Source organism: Arvicola amphibius, chromosome 5 (genome assembly GCF_903992535.2).
Source record: "Arvicola amphibius chromosome 5, mArvAmp1.2, whole genome shotgun sequence".
Classification (NCBI taxonomy): Eukaryota; Metazoa; Chordata; class Mammalia; order Rodentia; family Cricetidae; genus Arvicola; species Arvicola amphibius.
Window position 1 is genome coordinate 76,554,590 of NC_052051.1, and position 20,991 is coordinate 76,575,580.

The 20,991-nt window shown below is 35.7% G+C and overlaps 1 pseudogene; it reads left to right on the forward strand.

Annotated features, from left to right (window-relative positions):
* The first annotated feature begins 936 nt into the window (after positions 1–936).
* Positions 937–1,404, forward strand: LOC119815267 (annotated as a pseudogene).
* The last annotated feature ends 19,587 nt before the right edge of the window (positions 1,405–20,991 follow it).

A 20,991-nucleotide genomic window follows, 5' to 3' on the forward strand; every position in this document is an offset into this window, starting at 1 on the left:
TCTCCTAGCCTAGCAACAATTTTTATTCACAGAAGTCAAATTGTGAGGAAGGTCTTGCTTTGTCTTACAACACTAAAAAAAGACCTTGACACCTGTGTCTTGGTGCATATCTGTAAATAACAGATTGCACCAATTATGTTTGTGTTTGGTTGCTGTGCATTAAAAGAAAAGGCAGCAGGGGAAGAGATTTATAGGCAAATACCTCCTCTTGAATTCTGAAACTGATAAGCAGAGGGATATGAATTTATTCACTGAATAAAAAGTCTTAGAGAAAGGTTCTAATCAAGCTTGGCTTGCACAAAACAAGTAACCTGTGACTAATTGCAGATCATGTTGTTTGCCTAACAAACAAGACATTTAAAGGTCAGCCTCATTGCAAAATAAATCTAATCTCAAGGAAACACTAATCTTATCCTTAAGTCTTACTTAGAACGAACATGATATGGGATAAAATAAAAGAAAGTGTCAGAGGAGGTTGGATGTTTCTTACGATATTGTGTAATGATCTTAGTTAAGTGCTGACCAAAAAAAAAAAAAAAAAAAAAAAAAAAAAAAAAAAAAAAAAACCTGACAGTGGAAGCTTCAATTTGTAAAAAAAAACAATTTGTAAAAATTTGGATATTGGAAGTTTGACTAGAGTCAAACTTAGAGAAATGCCATATTTTGTTTTGTTTCTGTTTTTCTTAATTAATTTTGCAATAGTAAATAGTCAATGAAGAATAACTTTATTCAGTAAATTTTACAATTCAGTGGTTTGTGAGAGATCCCAGGTAAAATCTATATGTGAATACCATGAATAAAATTCAACACACACACACACACACACACACACACACACACACACACAATTTATTTTGTGTACAGTGTTCTGGCTGTATGTATGCCTTCAGGCCAGAAGAGGGCACCCCATTTCATTACAGATGGTTGTAGGCCAACATGTGGTTGCTGGGAATTGAACTCGTGACGTCTGGAAGAACAATCACTGCTGCTGGAGTGGCTGCAGTGGCACGCGGTGGCGTGTCCGAGACCACGGCTGGAGGAAAAGCTGGGAGAGACAGTGGGAAAGCCAAGGCTAAGGCAGTATCCTGCTCACGTTGAGCTGGGCTGCAGTTTCCTGTGGGCCGGATCCAAAGACACTTGAAGACTGGCACCACAAGCCATGGACGGGTGGGAGCCACTGCTGCTGTGTACAGTGCCGCGATTCTCACAGCCGAGGAGCTGGAGTGGGCAGGTAATGCTTCCAAGGATCTCAGAGTAAAGCGCATCACTCTACTTCACCTGCAGCTTGCAATCTGAGGTAATGAAGAGCTGGATTCACTCAAGGCTACCATAGTTGGGGGCAGTGTGATTACGCGCATCCACAAATCTCTAATTGGAAAGAAGGGACAACAGAAAACTGCTTAGGAAGTGATATAACCACCTGCTCCCCTTCCTGTCTGTAGTTCGACAGTGGACACCTTTGGGATTGTGTGGAAACTTTAAGAACAGGTCAGTGGAAAAGCATAGACAATTGCTATAGACAAGATAAAAGAAACATTTGTATGTTTTTAGACTCACGAAGTTTGATAAGTCGATTTCCCTGTGGTCATGGTCATGCATTGATTGGTCAAGTTTCTCCATTGTAAAATTATTCTAAAGACAAACTGTCTGAAGAAAACTACTGCAATAATATCTGCAAATGGCTAATGCATAGAGAACTCCTGGCACCTCTGTGTTCCTGGATCATCAAGGGTGTTTGTTCCTCTGGAAGATTTTGAAATTGCATTTATTTATTTATTTATTATTTATTTATTTATATTTTTAAAATTAATTTATTTTTCTTTTAAAAAATCTCCTTTTTCATTTTACATACCAATCCCAGTTCTCACTCCCTCCCCTCCTTCTACTTCCTCCACCTTTCCTCCCATCCCACCCCCATTCACTCCTCAGAGAGGGTAAATCTTTTATGGGGAGTCAACAAAGTCTAGCACAATGCTTTGAAGCAGGAATAAGGCCCTCCCCAGTATATCTATGCAGAGCAAGGTAGCCCTAGTGATCCTAGAGAAGATAAATAAGAAGGTGAAACCAAAGAAAAACATATAGTTATCCTCCTGGATATTGGAAGTAGACAAGATTGCCAGGCAAAAATTGGGAACTTGGGGGTGGGGTGGGATGAGGGCAAGGGGAGATGGGAAGAGAAAAGTGTGAAGGGGAGGATGGGGGGAGCTTGGGGGAATGGGATGCTTGGGATATAGGAAGGGTGGATATGGGAGCAGGGAAGCATATATCTTAATTAAGGGAGCCATTTTAGGGTTGTCAAGAGACTTGATGCTAGAGGGGTTCCCAGGTGTCCAGGGAGATGCCCCCAGCTAGTTCCTTGGGCAGCTGAGGAGAGGGAGCCGGAAAAGGCCAGATCCTATAACCATACTCATGAATATCTTGCATATCACCATAGAACCTTCACCTGGTGATGGATGGAGATAGAGACAGAGCCCCACATCGGAGCACCGGACTGACCTCCCAAGGTCCAAATGAGGAGCAGAAGAAGGGAGAACATGAGAAAGAAAGGACCGTGAGGGGTGTGTTCACCCACTGAGATGGTGGGACAGAACTAACAGGAGATCACCAAGTCCAGTTGGATTGGGGCTGATGGAACATCCAACCAAACTGGACTCTCTGAATGTGGCTGAAGGTGGAGGAGGACTGAGAAACCAAGAACAATGGCAATGGGCTTGGACTCTATGGCATGGATGGGCTCTGTGTGAGCCTTGTCAGTTTGGTTGCTCACCTTCCTGGACCTGGGGGGAGTTGGGAGGACATTGGACTTAACATACTGAAGGGAACCCTGATGGTCTTTGGCCTGGAGAGGGAGGGAGTGGGAGTATGTGTAGAAGGGAGGGGAGGGAAGGGGGAGGAGGATGGAAGGAGATGGAAATTTTTAATAAAAAAAATGAGGAAAAAATAAGTTGCAGCATTTCTTTAATAATGGAGCCAGAGAGAAAACTTGAAATATAGTGATCTGAGATACATGATGTTTTATCACTGATTGGATACTTATATTCATTTTTGTTCTCGTTTTCTTTACATATTTCTTTAATTTTGTACACGAGTGCACTGTATTTATATTATTTTTAACACTTTCCCATAGGCATTCTTTTCCTCCAATCTCTTTGAACTCTCACCAATTCATAGTCTCTTCTTCTAAATTATTTATTACATACACATATACATACACACATATCTATGCACATCTTTACAAACATAACCCACTGAGCCCAATTAATGATGCCCATATATACTTGTGCTCAGGGATTGAGATTTGACACCATACAAATGGGTATATCCCTGGTGTGTGGGAGGAAGAAGCAGTATAGAAATAGCACATTTTATTTAACTCTTTAAAGGATTGATATTACAAACATTTAAAATTTCAGCTCCTCATATTTCGAGAAAGAAGAGAGTTAAATGTAAGATAATGGCTTTGAAATAATGACCTCTACACATGACTATGATGCTATACCAATCAAATCTCAATAATATGATTACCTACACAATGATCATATCAGTCAGCATACCAAGGTAGATGGGTTCAAATTCTTAGTTTCAACATCATAGAAGGTAGGTAAATTTGTATACAAATCTTTCATGCTACTATGTGTGTGTGAATGCAGGTATGGTTCAGAAGTCAATATTGAATGCCTTTCTTAACTGCTGTTCAACTTCATTTATTACTTATTCAAATTGTGTATCTCTGTATATGTGTATGTATATTTATGTTTGTTTGTCGTATATGAGTGGATATGTCGAAGCCATGGGAAGATGATGGGTGTTTCCTATTTCACTTTCCACCTTACTCATGCTAGGCAGGGTCTGTGAATGAGCTTGAAACCTTGTTTTGCTTGGCTTGATGACCAGCAACCTCCTAGTGACATTCTATATCTGCTTCTACAAATAAAGTCACAAGCACAATTACACTAACCTAGGATTTTTATTGGTTTGGTTGTTTCTTTTTGTTATTTGCTTTGTTTTGTCTGTGGATGCTGGGGATTCAAATTCAATGTCTTCGTGGTTACATATTACCTACTGAAATGTCTCCCTTGCTCCCTACCTTATATTTTGAAATACGATCTCTCATTGGAACTTGCTAGTTCAGTTCTGTTGGCTAGTCATAAACTCCTGCAGACACTCCTGCCCCTCCCCAGTTCTAGGATTATAGGAGCATATCATTGGAACTTATTTTCTATATACATTGGAGATCTAAACTCAGACTTCAATGCTTTAGACTAAGCCATTTTCCCTGACCCTTCCCATAAATGTTTAAGGATTACTGAGCTCATAAAGGAGAATTGCATTATTTATTCATTCAGAAACCTGAGATTTTGCCTCAGGAGCTGGCACCAGAATTACTGTGGAATACCTGCTTTGGAAATCCAGGTATTCTCAAAAAAAAAAAAAAAAAAAAAAAAAAAAAAAAAAAAAAAAAAAAAAAAAAAAAAAAAAAAGGAAAAGCATAAGGGAGAGCTGAAAAAAATCTAAAATATTCTATTTCTTAGCCAAGATGAGTTTTCAGAAAAGGAGCCACTCAGCCATAGCCTTGTCAGTGAACCCTTTAATTTGGAAATCCAGTAAGAAAATGGCCTCCATCATCCTTCTCTATACCTTCATGGGATCCTCCTTACTGACCTCCCCAAAATCTAGGCAGATAGGTTATAGAGTCAGAGAAGTACTGGTAAATGCAGAGTACTTTATTTTCATTGCACAATGAGGTTTGAGGCTGTCGATTTTCCACTTACATAAAGTAGAGACATATGTATTTAAGGCAACAAAGGCAGGACATTAGTGCGCTGTTTATACACCAGATTTGATTAGTTTCAGCATTTTTTTCTATGTTGTATAACTGAAGATAATGTAGCAAATAATGTCAGTGAGATTGTTTTTCAAACTTTATTTTTCTTTCAGACACTGGAATAGATAACTATCAATGTAATGGGAATCTTTAATGTTTCATACTTTTATGAATCTTTGCTTTGTAGGTACAATACTGTATTAATAGTTATACAGTATTTTTATTGGTGCTTTCCTACCTTACTAGCTTCTATATTTTATGTAATATGTATCTTTTTCTCAACAAAAAGTAATAGAATTTTACCTATTTTTTTTACTTTAATGCCTCCTCTGATACTTTTTGTCAAATAACATTACCCATGTGTTCATATGCTTTATTTCAGTGTTGATTTTCGTAATTAAAATGTCCTCTTCCCATATAAAATATACTTTTATAAATATTTAACTTACAAGGGTAATTAAAACTGGGTGGTTGTGGAACACACTTTTAATTCCAGCACTCGGGAGGCAGAGGCAGGCAGATCATTGTGAGTTCAAGGCCAGCCTGGTTTACAAGAGCAAGTTCCAGGACAGGCTCCAAAGCTACAGAGAAACACAGTTTCAAAAAACCAAAAAAAATTTGAAAATTTTATACTAGAAATATTTTACTGAAATTTAATAAAGATTGATTTAAGATTAGAATTAGTTTATTTTATTTCAATTTTTACACATTATGGTCTATCTTTGCTATAAAATTAATACACTTACTTAACCACCTATTAATAGGACTTTTAGTATAAAAAAATTTCAGTATATTTTTAAATATGCCAACACAAGTACACTTTTTGATTATTAACAACTAATATAAGCAATATCATTTTCAAAATATTTTTGTGATCTTAGACTACATTAACTATTTCCATATTCTCCAACTTTTTCTATAACTATATTCATGTATGCCTTAGGGAGATTTCTATTGCTTTGATGAAACACACTTTCCAAAGCAACTTGAGGAAGAAAGGATTCATTTAGCTTATGGTTAAAGGAAGTCAGGATAGGAATCAAGCAGAACAGGATACTAGAACCAAGATCTGATGTACATACCATGGAAGGATGTTTACTGGCTTGATCACTATAGTTTGTATAGAAGCCAGGACCACTTCCAGAGGGCTGATCCAAACTACAAACTTCCTCTCTCATCAACTTCTGATAAAAAAAATATGCTATTGGTCAGTATATCATATTTTCTCATTTTCTTAAATGATGCTAGACCTCTCCAGTGATTTTAGTTTATATCTATCCAGCACAAAGTGTTTTATTTCCCCACATATTTTCATCTCCAAAATTTATTATAACTAGAGTGTCTACAATGGATATTCATTATATTCACCCATAAAGTTGTCATCTTGAACTTTATTTCATTTCTATATTGCTGCAAGATATTTTGATATTCTTATTTTCTGTTGTATGAAACAAACTTGTTTTACTTTTCATGGGTGGTTGTCAGTGATGAATGTTCACTGACATTAAATATTTCTGTCTTTATCTATGAAAAAGATTTTTACTTTGCAGAGATTTTTGGATGAGTACCTATTTTATATCACTTTTTTAAAAGTTCAAAAATTACTAAGTTACAAATTATGTTTCTCACTGCAGCCTATTCATCAGTCTTCCATTTAAGTTTAACTTTTATTTTGAATTCTTTGCTCTTTTACTGCAATTTGCTTAAGTTTATATGTGTCATAAATATAGTGTATCTTCTTCTTGAATATGTGTCCACAATGTCTTTTATGCTTTCTAAAATATTAGAGCCAACATTTTTTGGAAAGTCCTTTCTCCTGAGTCATTGTTTTCAATAGAATTTGTTAAATTGTAAAACTTTTTACAAAATAAGCATGCCTTCTTGCTTTTGTGTATGTGTTACTTTCAATAAAATTATTACAAAAAATATCTGGCAGAATGATTTAGTTGAAGAAGGATATATTTTGGCTCATAATTTAAGAGAGAACTACAGTGTCAGCCAAGCATGGTGGTGGGGTCTGTGACGTCTGTGTTTATCTCATGTCTACAGTCAGGAGACAGAGAAATATGAATGCGCTCACCTGGCATTCTCCTTTCCTCCATTCCATTCATCCAAAGACCTCAGCTCACACACACTCATAGTGGATCTTTCTTCATCAGATAAATGTCTCTGAAACACTTATATCAAACCATGGATTTTCCATGTTTATTCTAAATCTAGTCAAAAAAATCTGTAATTATACCATACTTATTTCTTTTTAACATTTTTTATTAAAAATTTCTGCCTCCTCCCCACCTCCCATTTCCCTCTCCCTCCCTTAACTCCCTTCCCCCTCCCTTTCCAGTCCAAGGAGCAGTCAGGGTTCCCTGCCCTGCGGGAAGTCCAAGGTCCAACCCACTCCATCTAGGTCCAGGAAGGTGCGCATCTAAACAGACTAGGCTCTACCATACTTATTTCTCTACCATACTTATTTCTGAGGTTTTGTCTAGTTCAGTGACTCTCAATCTTCCTATTCTGGGATTCTTCAAAAATATTTTCTCATGTTGTGACCCCTACCCATAAAATTATTTTCATTGTCTCTTTATACCTGTAATTTTATTATTGTTATGAATCATAATACATATCTGTGTTTTCCAATCATCTGAGAAATGGTCTTTTGATCACTCAATGTGTCACAGCCTAGTTGAGAACTCTGGCTATATGGCTTCTACCAGCTTACTATGTTTCACCAATCTACTCTGGTATATTTTTCTTTAATAAACATTAATGTTCTAGATATTTCTTAACTTCTTTTATTTTGCTTCAGATTCAAATATTAAATTTCTCCACATTATTCATCTCCTTGATTTATTAATAACATCATATTAGAGGACACATGTGAAATTTAATCTCTGTATTACTTCCAAACACTTTCTGATGCTTAACTTAGTGACTGACACTTGCCATCCTAAAAGGTAGAAGGTAGAGAAAGGAGGATCAGTAATTGAATTACTTCAGATTCATACTATGTTACATACCATGTTAAAGGCCAACCTGATAAACGTGAAATATAATGTCAAACAACAAAACAATAAGCACAATCAAACACAGAACCTGAAGACATTTTTGTCTTGATTTTCCCTTTAGAGTGCCTACTATTACTTACTAGCAAGCAGAAAACTAAGCCACATGTCATAGCCACAGCTGACACAACATTATTTCTTCCAGATGACCTTTCTCATTCCTCTGGCTAACTTCTAGATCTAGAAATAAAACCACTTCATAAACAGTGAAATAATCTGCCTAGAACCTGCTTTTTTCAGATATAGTTCTAGGTGTATTTTGTGCTTTGCTTTATTCTAATGGTCTATGCTTCTCAACTCCAGTTTCTCAGACCTATTAAGTACTTCCAAGACTGTCAAAACATCCATTAATCATTCCATATTTCTTTCATTAAGATTTTTCTCACTCATTACACTGCACAATTTGAATTGAATTGGGAAATAACTTGAGCGAAAATCCAGACACTATGTTACTGTCAGTTTCCACACATCTCTTCTCTCCCATATCTGGGCTGCTCAAATTATGCCTCTTTAGGAAGCTAATCTCAAATTCCAATTTCTATTTTTTAAAATTTAAACTTCATGTTTCTTTCTTCCTGTTTTCATAAAATCACTAAAGGCTTTGACAGTTTCTCTGCATCTTGGCAGTCACTCTTTGCCAAGCTCCTTGGCTTCTATCTTTGAGCCATCAAAATTTGGAAGGACCCCAAGGAGAAAGTAAGGTGTAAGTTGTTTAGCCTCGGTAATTTTGTCCTCACTCAAGATGTAGCACCTCCTGCTAATCGCTTCAGCAGTCCCTGAAAACTTGACATGTATATTCTTTTCCTTCTTAAACAACAATTGATTTTGAAAATTTTGAAACAATGAATGAAGGAAATTTCAGAAGTCCTAGCACCAACTCTTTTTCAAGGCTCTAGTAAAGTAGAATAGATTTTGTTATAGATAAAATTATTTTTCTAGACTCTATTCTAGTTCCTACATTCAGTTGTACACTTAAATGTAGTATAGATATAGATACAGATACAGATACTGATACTGATACGGATACGGATACGGATACAGATACAGATACAGATACAGATACAGATATAGATATAAATATAGATATAGATATAAATGAATAAATGATAGCAGTTTGATGGGGCTTCACAGAAAGATAGTGTTGTTAATTTATGATTATAATAAACTTAGTCTGTGCAATGAATCTTCAAAATAAAATGGATAAGTAGATGTCATTTCCCACTCAATACCCTAATTTCATCATGCTAAATATAAAAGAGTTTAATTGACGCTACCCTAGGGAATAATGATGCTCTCTTACATGATAGGTTACTAAATAAATCCCTGTTCCCAGTGCTTAGTCAAGGGTGTCCCCAAAACACCCAAAACAATACAGTTTACTATCATTTTTCTTAATTGCACAGGAGAGGTCTCTCTCGCTGAAGATACCATGTACTCTGGTCACAGGACATGGAGAAATTAATTTGATACTGACAAGGAAGCATTTTCTTGCTGGCTAACTGTTTATACTAACAAGTGGAAATTTGTAAGGATTTTTATGGAAAAGCAGCAGCAATCTTACCAAACTATGACTTTTATGAATTATATTAATGACAGAGTGTCAAGAAAGTCCCATGAACACAATAGTGACATGAATATTATGGGGGTGTTTATCAGTTTCTGATTGAATTTAATGGTCCACTTTTCATAAGGAAACTCATGTCTAGTACTTTAAGAATAGCCCAAGGTTCATCACAAGGGAGCTCATAGGCTTCTGTGGTGAATAATCATTTTATTAAATAGACATAGGATCAAATTGTCCTCTATATTCCTGTTTCTGTTCTTATAGATTATTGCATTTATCTCAGACCTCAAATGAATAATTTCATTGTGCAGTGGATGATAGTAGCAAAGGCAGGGATTTGCAAATTGTTGAAGTTCAGAAAATAAGTGTCTGTGGAGGGTTTAGCCATAAATTGTACATGAATACTAATTTTCCACCAAATCTCAGAGATGATCACTGAAGAACAGATCAAAGAATGATAAGAGCCAAAGGTGGAGGAGATCCAGATTGGAAGTGTCTTGTCAACATGAGAGGATAGTGAAGGTTCGTTGACAGGTTTAGGGAAGAGCCTTGACTACCTTGTGACTTGTCAATCATCTCAGTTCTTAACACTATCATATTGGAACCTTTGTTACCACATATTTACATGGATTACCAACTTTCTAGCATAAGAACAATTTTAAACATGCAAAATGTTAGAATATTTGTTTCTGAAAAGGCACATTTACTGACTAAACTATAACTGACCTATATATTAATACTTAAAACACCAAAATGCTAAACAAAATATACAAAAGTCTTTTTAGAATGAATTAAAATAATCAGGCTCATACATATCAATGCCTTACATGTAAATTTATGGCAACCCATATACTTTTATATCTAAAAGTTCATTTACTTTTAGATGTTGTCTCACCATGTAGCTTTAGCGAGGCTGGAAAAAGTTACATAGATTAGACTCACCTCAAACTCATAGAGATCTGAGAGCCTCTGGCTTCTGAATGCGTAAACTAAAAACATGAACCCCTCCCCCAATTCTAATATCTGAAAATTTATAAGCAAGTAAGGAATTCAGAGAAGCAATAAATTCCATCACAAATAAATTAATTAAATAGGATATACATATAGACACAAATTATGAAAATCAATTTAAAAGCCCATATATACATGAATCTTTATTGTATTAACAAAAAAGTAGTATTGTTTTACAAGTCCTTATATAGCTTATGGTTTTGCCCATGCAAAGATGCTTTTCCCTTATACTGTATCCACACATAGTAATTATACACAATGCACTACATTTTCATGTATGAATATGATGTAACTGGTCATTTTCATTCCTCTTCTATTCTCTCCTTTATCCATTTATTCACTTCATTCTCTTTATTCTTCCCAAATATTTCTCTTCTTCTCTTATATATTTTACTTTGAAATCTATATTCTACATATGAAAGAAAATTTAACTTTCGTTTTTTTTCTCATGAATACTTTATATTACTTTTATTTTACTACAGTTTTATTATTTCTTATTGATGTACAATATTCCACAGTGCCAAATACCACATTTTCTAACATTTATAGACTTAACACTCTTGTTATAAACCCACAGAATTCAAGGTCAGTATATGCTGTGTGAGTGTCTCTGGGAAGAAGGAATTAATACCGTTCCCACTAGACAGAGATGACAACAAGATACCAAATAAATGATTTATTCCAAATGCAACTTGGTGAGCTAGTGGGTTTGTTGGAGTTACTTGCAGGATCATGGTGGCTAAGTGGTACTTGTTTCACCAGGAAGTTACCAGAAAAATTTGGGGTAGCTATGGAACATATGAGTCCAACTACCTTATAAACACAGAGTGTTTGGGAGGATCTCATGAGCCCAGTGAATTCCAGGCATCCTGCTTTCCTGATTGAGGGATGTTTCTAAGGTTTGTCTTGTGGAGATCTTAGCTTCTCTAATCTAAAATGGAAATAATCATGTCAAATGTGAAGAAAACAAGGAAATTGGAGGAAAGGGTAGAAATATCTAAATGCTCATGTTTACTATGATTCTCTTCACAATAGTTATATTGTTGTTTAGCCTAGATGCCAATAAACAAAGAATATATAAGAAGAATATCATATAAGGAGGTTGGAATAATATGTCTCTGTGTAATTTGAGATAATTGTATTGCGATTCTAAGTAGTTTAATTTAGTGCAAAAGGCATACTTATTAGTATGGAGAAATAGTTCAGTGGTTATTGGCTTCCCTCTGCCCCATGAACTTTGGTTCAATTTCTAACACCTATACAGATGCTCATCAAACATCTGTAATTCCAGCTATCCAGGATCCAATCACTTCTAGCTGCCTCAGGCACATGCATGCATGGAGAAAACATTGATATAATCAAATAAAAATAAATAAATGTTTTTAAAAGGATGAGAGGTTCTGAGAGAAATGAGGTGAGAAAAATGATCGAACTATATTGTAAGAAAAGCAAGGAAGGTATAGTATACAAGAGGATTTAGAGGGGGAAAGGGAAGTCAGTAATTTAATTATATTATAGCCTCAAATGTAAAAAGAGTCAAAGAAAAAATAATTAGGAAATTCATTTTTGATTTAAAAATATTTATAATGCACCCCCAAAATTTTCCTATTGATAAAAAATGTTCCATAATATATTAACAGAAAAGAGAAATTCATTTTTTTCTGAAATTCAGGTCTAGACATTAATAAAGACTTTATTTCTTCACATAAATGTGCATTTCAAATTTGTATGTAAATCTTGTCAGGTATTGTGCCAGCCCAAATGACACATTAGTGCATACGTATTCATCCAAGTGATTTAAATTAATAACTAATTACTGATTGACTTATCCTAAATTATGTAAAAATGAAAAGCACACAATTGTCCACAGTCATTTTTATTGATCACTCTCTCTTTTGTTGTGCCCTCCTTGGATTTTTAATTTACTTTTATGGCAAAGATCTACAATTTTCAGCTTCTTCGCAACAATTGACAACCTCCTCCTTCACTGGAGTGTATAGTCCTTGTGAAAAAAAATTCTCTTACAGCAACTAGCTTTGTTTTTATTTACATAAAGTCATTGCTCATTAAAGATTAATTTAATTTAATTAATGCTGGGTTTTACTGAAACCAAACTTAGTTAACCAAAAAACAAAAAGCAGATAATGCAAAGTGAACATTGAAGATCTACTTATTCTACATCTATGCCTTCAAATTGAAGCAGGCAAAATATTTTTTGATAATTTTATTATTATTATTATTATTATTATTATTATTATTATTTTATTTTGTCACTTAAAAATACCAATCCAAATTCCCACTTCCTCCCTTCCTCCCACTCCTCTCCCACTCCTTCCACACACCTTCCCTCCCACCCCCTCCAATCTTGAGAGAGGGCAAGGCACCCTTCCCTGCGGAACGTCCATGGCCCTCCCCACTACATCAAGGTTAAACAAGGTATACATCAAAAGAAAACAGGAACCCAAAAAGCCAGTACATGCAGTAGAGATAAATCCCAGTGCCACTGTCATTGGGCCCTCAGTCTGCCCCAACTGTCAACCACATTCAGAGAGACTAGTTTCAACCCATGCTCGTTCATTCCCAGTCCACTTGGAGTTGGTGAGTTCCCATTAACTAAGGCACATTGTCTCAGTGGGTAAACCCTCAAGGTATTAACTTCCTTTTCATACTCTCCCTTCTTCTGCTCTTCAACTGGACCTTGGGAGCTCAGTCCAGTGCTAGGATGTGAGTCTCTTCCTCTGTCGCTGTCTGTTGTTGGACAAAGGTTCTATGGTGATATTAAGATAATCAGACTGATGATTATCTTAAATATCACCATAGAACCTTTGTCCAACAACAGATAGCAACAAGCAAGGCCAGTTCAAGTACCCTCTCCTCTACTGCATAGGGTCTTAACTGGGGTCATCCTTGTAGATTCCTGGACATTTTTCTAGAGCCAGGTTTCTTGCTAACCCCCATATGGCTCCCTCAATCAAAATAGGTCTTTCCTTGCTCTTATATCTGTCCTTTCTCCATCTCAACTATCCCGGTCCTTCAAGCTCTCCACAACACACCCTCCCCTTCTCCCCTTCCCTTTCTCCTCTTTCCCTTCCTTCTACCCCTCAGCTTTTTGTCAGGCAATCTTGTCTGCTTCCTATTTCCAGGTAGATCTATATATGTTTTTCTTTGGGTTCACCTTATTACTCAGCTTCTCTAGGATCATGAACGATAGGCTCAATATCCTTTGTTTATGGCTAGTATCCACTGATGACTGAGTACATACCATATTCATATTTTGTGGACTGGGTTATCTACTCAGGATAGTGTTTTTAAATTCCATTCATTTGCATGCAAAATTCAAGATGACATTTTTTTTTTTTACCACTGAGTAGTACTCTAATGTGTAGATGTACCACACTTTCTTTATTCATTCTTTGGTTGAAGGGGATCTAGGTTGTTTCCAGGTTCTGGTCATTACAAATAATGATGCTATGAACATAGCTGAACAAATGCTTTTGTAGTATGATTGGCCATCTTTTGAGTATATTCATAAGAGAGATATTGCTGGATCCTGAGGTAGGTTGACTACCAATTTTCTGAGAAACCACCACACTCATTTCCAAAGTGGTTGCACAAGTTTGCATTCCCACCAGCAATGGATGAGTGTTCTTCTCACTCCATATCCTCTCCAGCATGAGCTATCACTAGTGTTTTTGATTTTAGCTATTCTGACAGGTGTATGGTGGTATCTCAAAGTTGTTTTTATTTCCATTTCCCTGACAGCTAAGGAAGTTGAACATGTCCTTATGTATCTTTTGACCATTTGAAATTCTTCTTTTGAGAAATCTCTGTTTAGGCCGGGCGGTGGTGGCGCACGCCTTTAATCCCAGCACTCGGGAGGCAGAGGCAGGCGGATCTCTGAGTTCGAGGCCAGCCTGGTCAACAAGAGCTAGCTCCAGGACAGGCTCTAGAAACTACAGGGAAACCCTGTCTCAAAAAACCAAAAAAAAAAAAAAGAGAGAGAAATCTCTGTTTAGTTCAGTATACAATTTTAATTGGATTATTTAGAATTTTAAGGTCTAATTTCTTGAGTTTTTTATATATTTGGAGATCAGTTTTTTTTGTCTGATGTGTGGTTGCTCAAGATTTTCTCCAATTAAGTAGGCTGCCTTTTTGTCTTACTGACAGTGTCCTTTGCTTTACAAAAGCTTCTCAGTTTCAGGAGGTCCCATTTATTCGTTGTTGCTCTTATTGTCTGTGCTACTGGGGTTATACTTAGGAAGTGGTCTCTTATGCCCATGTGTTGAAGGCTACTTCCCACTTTCTCCTCTATCAGGTTCAGTGTGGTCAGATTTATATTGAGGTCTTTAATCCATTTGGACTTGAGTTTCGTGCATGATGATAGATATGAATCTGTTTTCATTCTTCTACATGTTGATATCCAGTTATGTCAGCACAATTTGTTGAAGATGCTTTCTTTTTTCCATTTTATAATTTTAGCATCCTTGTCAAAATCAGGTTTTCATAGGTGTTGCAAAGAAGGAAAACTTTATTTGGCTCCATCTAAAACAGGCCTAGTGAACTGGAGTGATGGCCCTTTGGTTAAGAGGACTTACTGTTCTTGTAGTTTAGTTTTCACCAGTCAAATCAAGTAGCTTACAAACACCAGTGATTTCAGCTTCAGAAGATTCGACAATGTCTTCTATATTCTGGGTGCACTTACATACATATGGTACATGTTTACGTCCTCAGACTAACACATGCACATACATTACAAAATAGTACTAAATAATTCTCTTTTAAAATAGAAGAGGCTTTGATTTTCATCTCCATTGTCAATGTCAATGAAAATATAATCAAACATACATTTTTATGTAATAGTGATCCTAAAATGTATCCATTATATTTCATTTTGTGCATTTTGTTTTGACATTTTTAAGTGACCATGTAGCAGTGTAAATGCATCGCATTTCTATACTTATCTTGTATCAAAATTCTTTTATTCTTAGGAAGGCAAAGTGCATGAATCACTAATAGGATATAGCACTGAGTCATTTCCACTTACTTTCATTTTGTGTAAAAATTGATAGAAATACTTGAAATTCAAGTTTCTTTCTATTTATCAAAGAGAAGCTTCACTACAGATCAACAGATAATATTGAGCAAAGTAACTGGCAATTTCAATATGAAAAAAAAACAAAAAAAAGAAGGAAGGAAAATATGAAAGAAAGAAAAAAAGAAGAAATTAAGAAAGAAAAGAAAGAAAGAGATGGAAAGACAGAAACAAAGAAGCCCCAGACTCTGATGCTTACTTTTTTATTAATAAGCTCAACATATTTTCCATTGTGTTTTAGTAACTTGTGGTGCAATCCTATACAGATTTTGCGTTGTGCTGCATTTATTGTTTTGTGGAGAGCTTTACATGGTCTCAATTATTCTCAGAAGAGATTAATTCCTTGTTCCTAAGCTTATATAAGTTTAAAGTTGATGAAATTTAGAACAAAAATTATTCCATGTTCTACAACTGAGTATGTGCTTGGAATTTATTTCAGTACTTGTACTGTAAGAACTTCAAATACATGTCAAAAGAAATCCCATTGTCTTCTATTTTGAAAGTTTTCCATTTTGTTTCTTGTCATTTTTCTCATGCAGGATAAAGTAACTTTCTAACTCATTAGTTTAAGTAAGAACGTAGACAATCTTAACTAAATTTCTGATTGATTTAAATTTCATTTGAATTGCTACATGAAAATTTAAATGCCATTTTCTAATGTGATTTCTGAAATGCCTTATATAATTCTCACAGCTACCCTTCAGATGTTGCAGCTTTTATTTAAGGTTTCAAGATTGAGACATAAATGTCCTCTGTCTTAGTAGACAGAACAGTTGAAGTAGGTTGATTTCTGAAGCTCCTGCATGTATGAATAGGGAAGAGCATAAAGTCTACATGATCCTCCCCACAGACAGTATTTGAAAGTAAAAACTCTTTCAAACAGAATCCTTTGGTGTCCTATTGGGTTGTCTGCTAGACTCATTTATTTTATAATATTTAACTCTAGATTTACTCAGTGTTTAGTTTCCTATCTAGATGACCTATGTATTGGTGAGAGGGGCTTTGAAGTTACTCACTATCACTCTATTGAGGTCAATATATGATTTTACATATAGAATCATTTATGAAACTTGGTGTACTTGTGTTTGGTGCACAAATATACAGAATTTTTATTTGCTTGGCTTATTTTCCTTTAATAAGTATACTGTTTCCTTTTCATCTCTTCTGATTAGTTTTGGTTTGAAATTTACTTTGTCAGATACTAAAATTGCTAACTCTGCTTACTTCTTGAATTAGCTCGGTTGTATAACTTTTTCTATCTTTTTACAGTAAAAGGAATGTCTTTTTGGGGGGCAGTGGAAAGAAAAATGGACTCAATTGCTAATTGAATCTGTTAGTCTGTGCCTGTTTATCAGGGAAGTGACAACATTAATTTTGAGAGCTATCAATGAGCAATGCTTATTGATTCTGTTAAGGTAATTTTGCTTCTCTTTTTTATTTTTTATTCATTTTACATTCCAATCACAGTTTGTTTGTGATATATCTTGCAGTAGAAAACTGGTCTCACCTTTTCTGGTTAGGTGAATGATTTTTTGGGTTATGTTGCCCCGATCTTACAGGTTGTACACAATAACAATGATAACTGTTTTTTAGTTTGGCATTTCCTCTTGGTTTAAGGTGTTTGACTCCATTTCCAGATATGAAAATTGGTTGGACCTCTGGGTACTGACTCCAAAGAACCCAGACTGGAGCAGTGGGTGGGATTGCTGATAGGCTATAGGGAAGGGAAATAGACTGACTTTGGAATTCTCTGGTTTTATGAGGATAACAGAAGTTAGAATACCATAGCTCTGACCTCTGATGGCATCAAGTCTGAAAGTGATGGATGTGGGTTAGTTGTTTGGCATGATGTGGGCAGTAGTACGATGGAGAATCCAGAATTTAGGAGGTAAAGGAGAGGTCAAGTGGTCAAGTAGGCATCCTGGGTTCAAGCCAAGTCTGGCATCTGTGGTGTCCCTAATTGAAAGAATTTCTGGAGGACACGAGGAAGTCACACATGCTTATAGACTAGGGCATATAGCTAATAAGATTATTGTCAAAAAGTCTGTTTGTGGGGGAGTAGGGGTCACACCATGAAGCAGCAACTTCAAAATCTCCTTAACTAAACATCATTATGGTTGTTCCCTTTTATAAAGGGGGCTCATTTTTAGAATATGTTTCCCTTTTCTTTCTTGAAAACAGGCCAAATCTGACAAGTAGAGGGTTTAAGCTTGAAATACGCTCTTTCTTTCCATAGTCTGTACATCCTAACACGATGATTTCTACACTGTAATTTATCATTAAGATACCAGCAGGTCTATGTCCAGAATTCTAGGTTCATGCAGTCTCTACCCTACCCATGTACTATCTTCTTGACATCTTACATGATTTATATAATTCAATTAAATATATTTTGATTCAAGTTCAGGTCCTCATATTTTTTAATTCCACATTTTCTGCTAAGTAGAATGCCCCCAAAGAATTAATTAGTAAAAAGATCTAAGGAACCATCATCATTATTACTCAACTTTTAACACATACAAATCAACAGTGTGACAATACTGAGTCAATATTTAAAATGCCTTAGATCTCTTCTAGTCAAAACACTTGGGAGGCAGAGAAGGGTTATCTCTGGGTTAAAAATCAGTGTGGTCTACAAAGTGAGCTCCAGAACATGAAACAAAACAAATAAACTTACAATGACTTGAATCTAATCCTTAGCAATTGTTACATTCACAGTCTAATTACACATCATTCCTCACTTTAAGAAGCAACCTTTAAAAAAGATTTACTTCATTCAAGATTAAACAATTAACATTAAAATTATTTTATACTGTAAGTAACATAACTCCCTACACTCTAGTATTTAAGTTGCTGTGGATCACTTATGGAAGTTAACATATAATCTTATGGCTGAATATCTTGTTTATTATTTCAATATTGAAAATCATTTTTATAACAAGATATATCCTGATCATTATTGCCTTCCTCTACTCCTCCCAGTTCATCCCCAATACCCCTCCCATCCAGGATTCATACTCTTTCTGTCTCTCATTAAAAAATAAACAGGCATCTAAAGAAAATGAAAAAATTAAATGAAATATAATAACATAAACAAAAACCAAATTGAAACAGGACAAAACAAACAGGACAAGAACCCAGGAGACAGCATAGGAAACAAGTATAGAAACAGAAGCATGCTTGTTTACAACTCAAATATTACATAAACCATGAAACTGTGAGCAGTAATATATACACAAACCTCTAGGGTTAAAAAATTGAATGCAAAATAAACAAACAGAACCTAAAACTAAAATATAATTATGAAAAGATCAAAAATCCTGGCACAACATTGTGAGACAACGTTATGCCAAAGATTCAATTGACATGATTTTCTATTTACCATCTGACTTGCATGGTTAGAAATGCTTTCTTTTGGGGGTGTTGGGAATAGTGTTGATTACTTTCTCACTCCAATTGTCATTAAATATAGGAACACTGTTGATTTTTGTGGCTTAATCATGTATCCTGCTACACTGTTGTAAGTGCAGCTTATATATATATTGTCATGTGATCTGGAAATAATGATAGTTAGACTTCTTTTCCAATTTACATCCCCTTGATCTCCTTCTTATGGCTTATTGCTCAAGTTAAGGTTTTATATTTAATAGGTATGTATAGAGTTGACAAATTTTCTTGTCCCTAATTTAGTGGGATTGTTTTTATGATGGCTACAGGTTTGCTGTAAACTTCCTTTAATTTGTTGGATTATGTGTCTTGTATCCTAGTCTCTCCAGAACTTCTATCATGATGGGATGTTGGATTTTTGTCAAAGTATTTTTCTGGATCTAAGGAGATGATCATGTGAATTTGTTGTTGTTTTCAAATTGTTTATGTGGTGAATTACATTTATATATATTGAACTATCACTATACCTCTGAGATGAAGTCAACTTGATGATGGTGAATGAGTCTTTAGATGTATTCTTTTTAAAATTTATCTATCTATCTATCTATCTATCTATCTATCTATCTATCTATCTATCTATTTATTGCATACCAATCCCAGCTCCCCCTCCCTCCTCTCCTTGTGCTCTCCCCTTTCCCCCATCCCACCCCTTCTCTGCTCCTCAGAGAAGGTAAGACCGGCCCTGAGAAGTCAACTAAATCTGTCCCATCACCTCTTTGAGGCAGAACCAAGCCCCTCCTCCTCCCATGCCTAGGTTGAAGAAGGTGTCTCTCCATAAAGAGAGTTCAAGCATTAGAGTTAGATCCTGGTCCCACTGTCAGTGTCCCCATACATACTACACAAGCCACAATATTGTTGAATACTTCTTTAGAATTCCATTTTGAGTTAACTATTGGGTTTTTTGTTTTGTCCAGGGTCCCTTCTTCCATTATTTCTTTTCTGTTTAGAAAACTCATTTTTTTAGTTTATTTATTTTTTTAATTAAAAATTTCCGCCTCCTCCCTGCCTCCCATTTCCTCCCTCTCCCTCTACTCCCCTCCCCCTCCCTCTCCAGCCCTACTAGCAGTAAGGGTTCCCTGCCCTGTGGAAAGCCCACGGTCCTCCCCACTCCATCCAGGTCTAGGAAGGTGAGCATCCACACACGCTAGGCCCCTCCAAAGCCAGTACAGGCAGTAGCATCAAAACCTAGTGCCATTGTCCTTGGCTTTTCAGCAGTACTCATTGTCCTCCATGTTCTGGGAGTCTGGTTTTATCCCATGCTTTTTCAGTCCCAGTCCAGCTGGCCTTGGTGAGCTCCCATTAGATATTTTTTTTAATTTTTATTTCACTATACATTTTTCTCCTCTCCCATCTCTTTCTTTTCTCTGCCCTTCTACCCACTCCCATGACCCCCATGCTCCCAATTTACTGAGGAGATCTTATTTTTTACTCCTTCCTATTTAGATCCATGTAGTGATGGTATCGCAAATTAATGTTTTACTAAATCAGTTTTAAGAATATTCATTTCTAATGCAAAATATTGTGTATAGTAAATGTGTTTTGAAATAATGATGAACTTATTTTCATGGTAGCTTAACAAATTTTGGGGATTTTTCTATTTATTATCTGGTCATCTGTAAATACCAACAAATTTGCTTTCTATTTCCAATTTAAATTGTGAACTTCATGATCTAGTGACTTCAGTACTGAGTCAATTAGAAATAATAAAACAAGAGAGTTTCATTTTGTTCCTGCTCTTAGTTAGAAAGATTCAGATACTGCCCATTAAGTAGGAAATAAATTGAGAAACATTTTAGAAATTTCCTTTGTTATTTAAGAAAATTCATTTTCAGTCTTATCTTTTTTGGTTTTTATTTGTTTGTCTTGGTTTGGTGTTTTTGAGGCAGGATTTCTCTGTAGCTTTGGAGCCTCTCCTGAAACTACCTCTTGTAGACCAGACTGTCCTCGAACTCACAGAGATATGCCTGCCTCTGCTTCCTGAGTGCTGGGG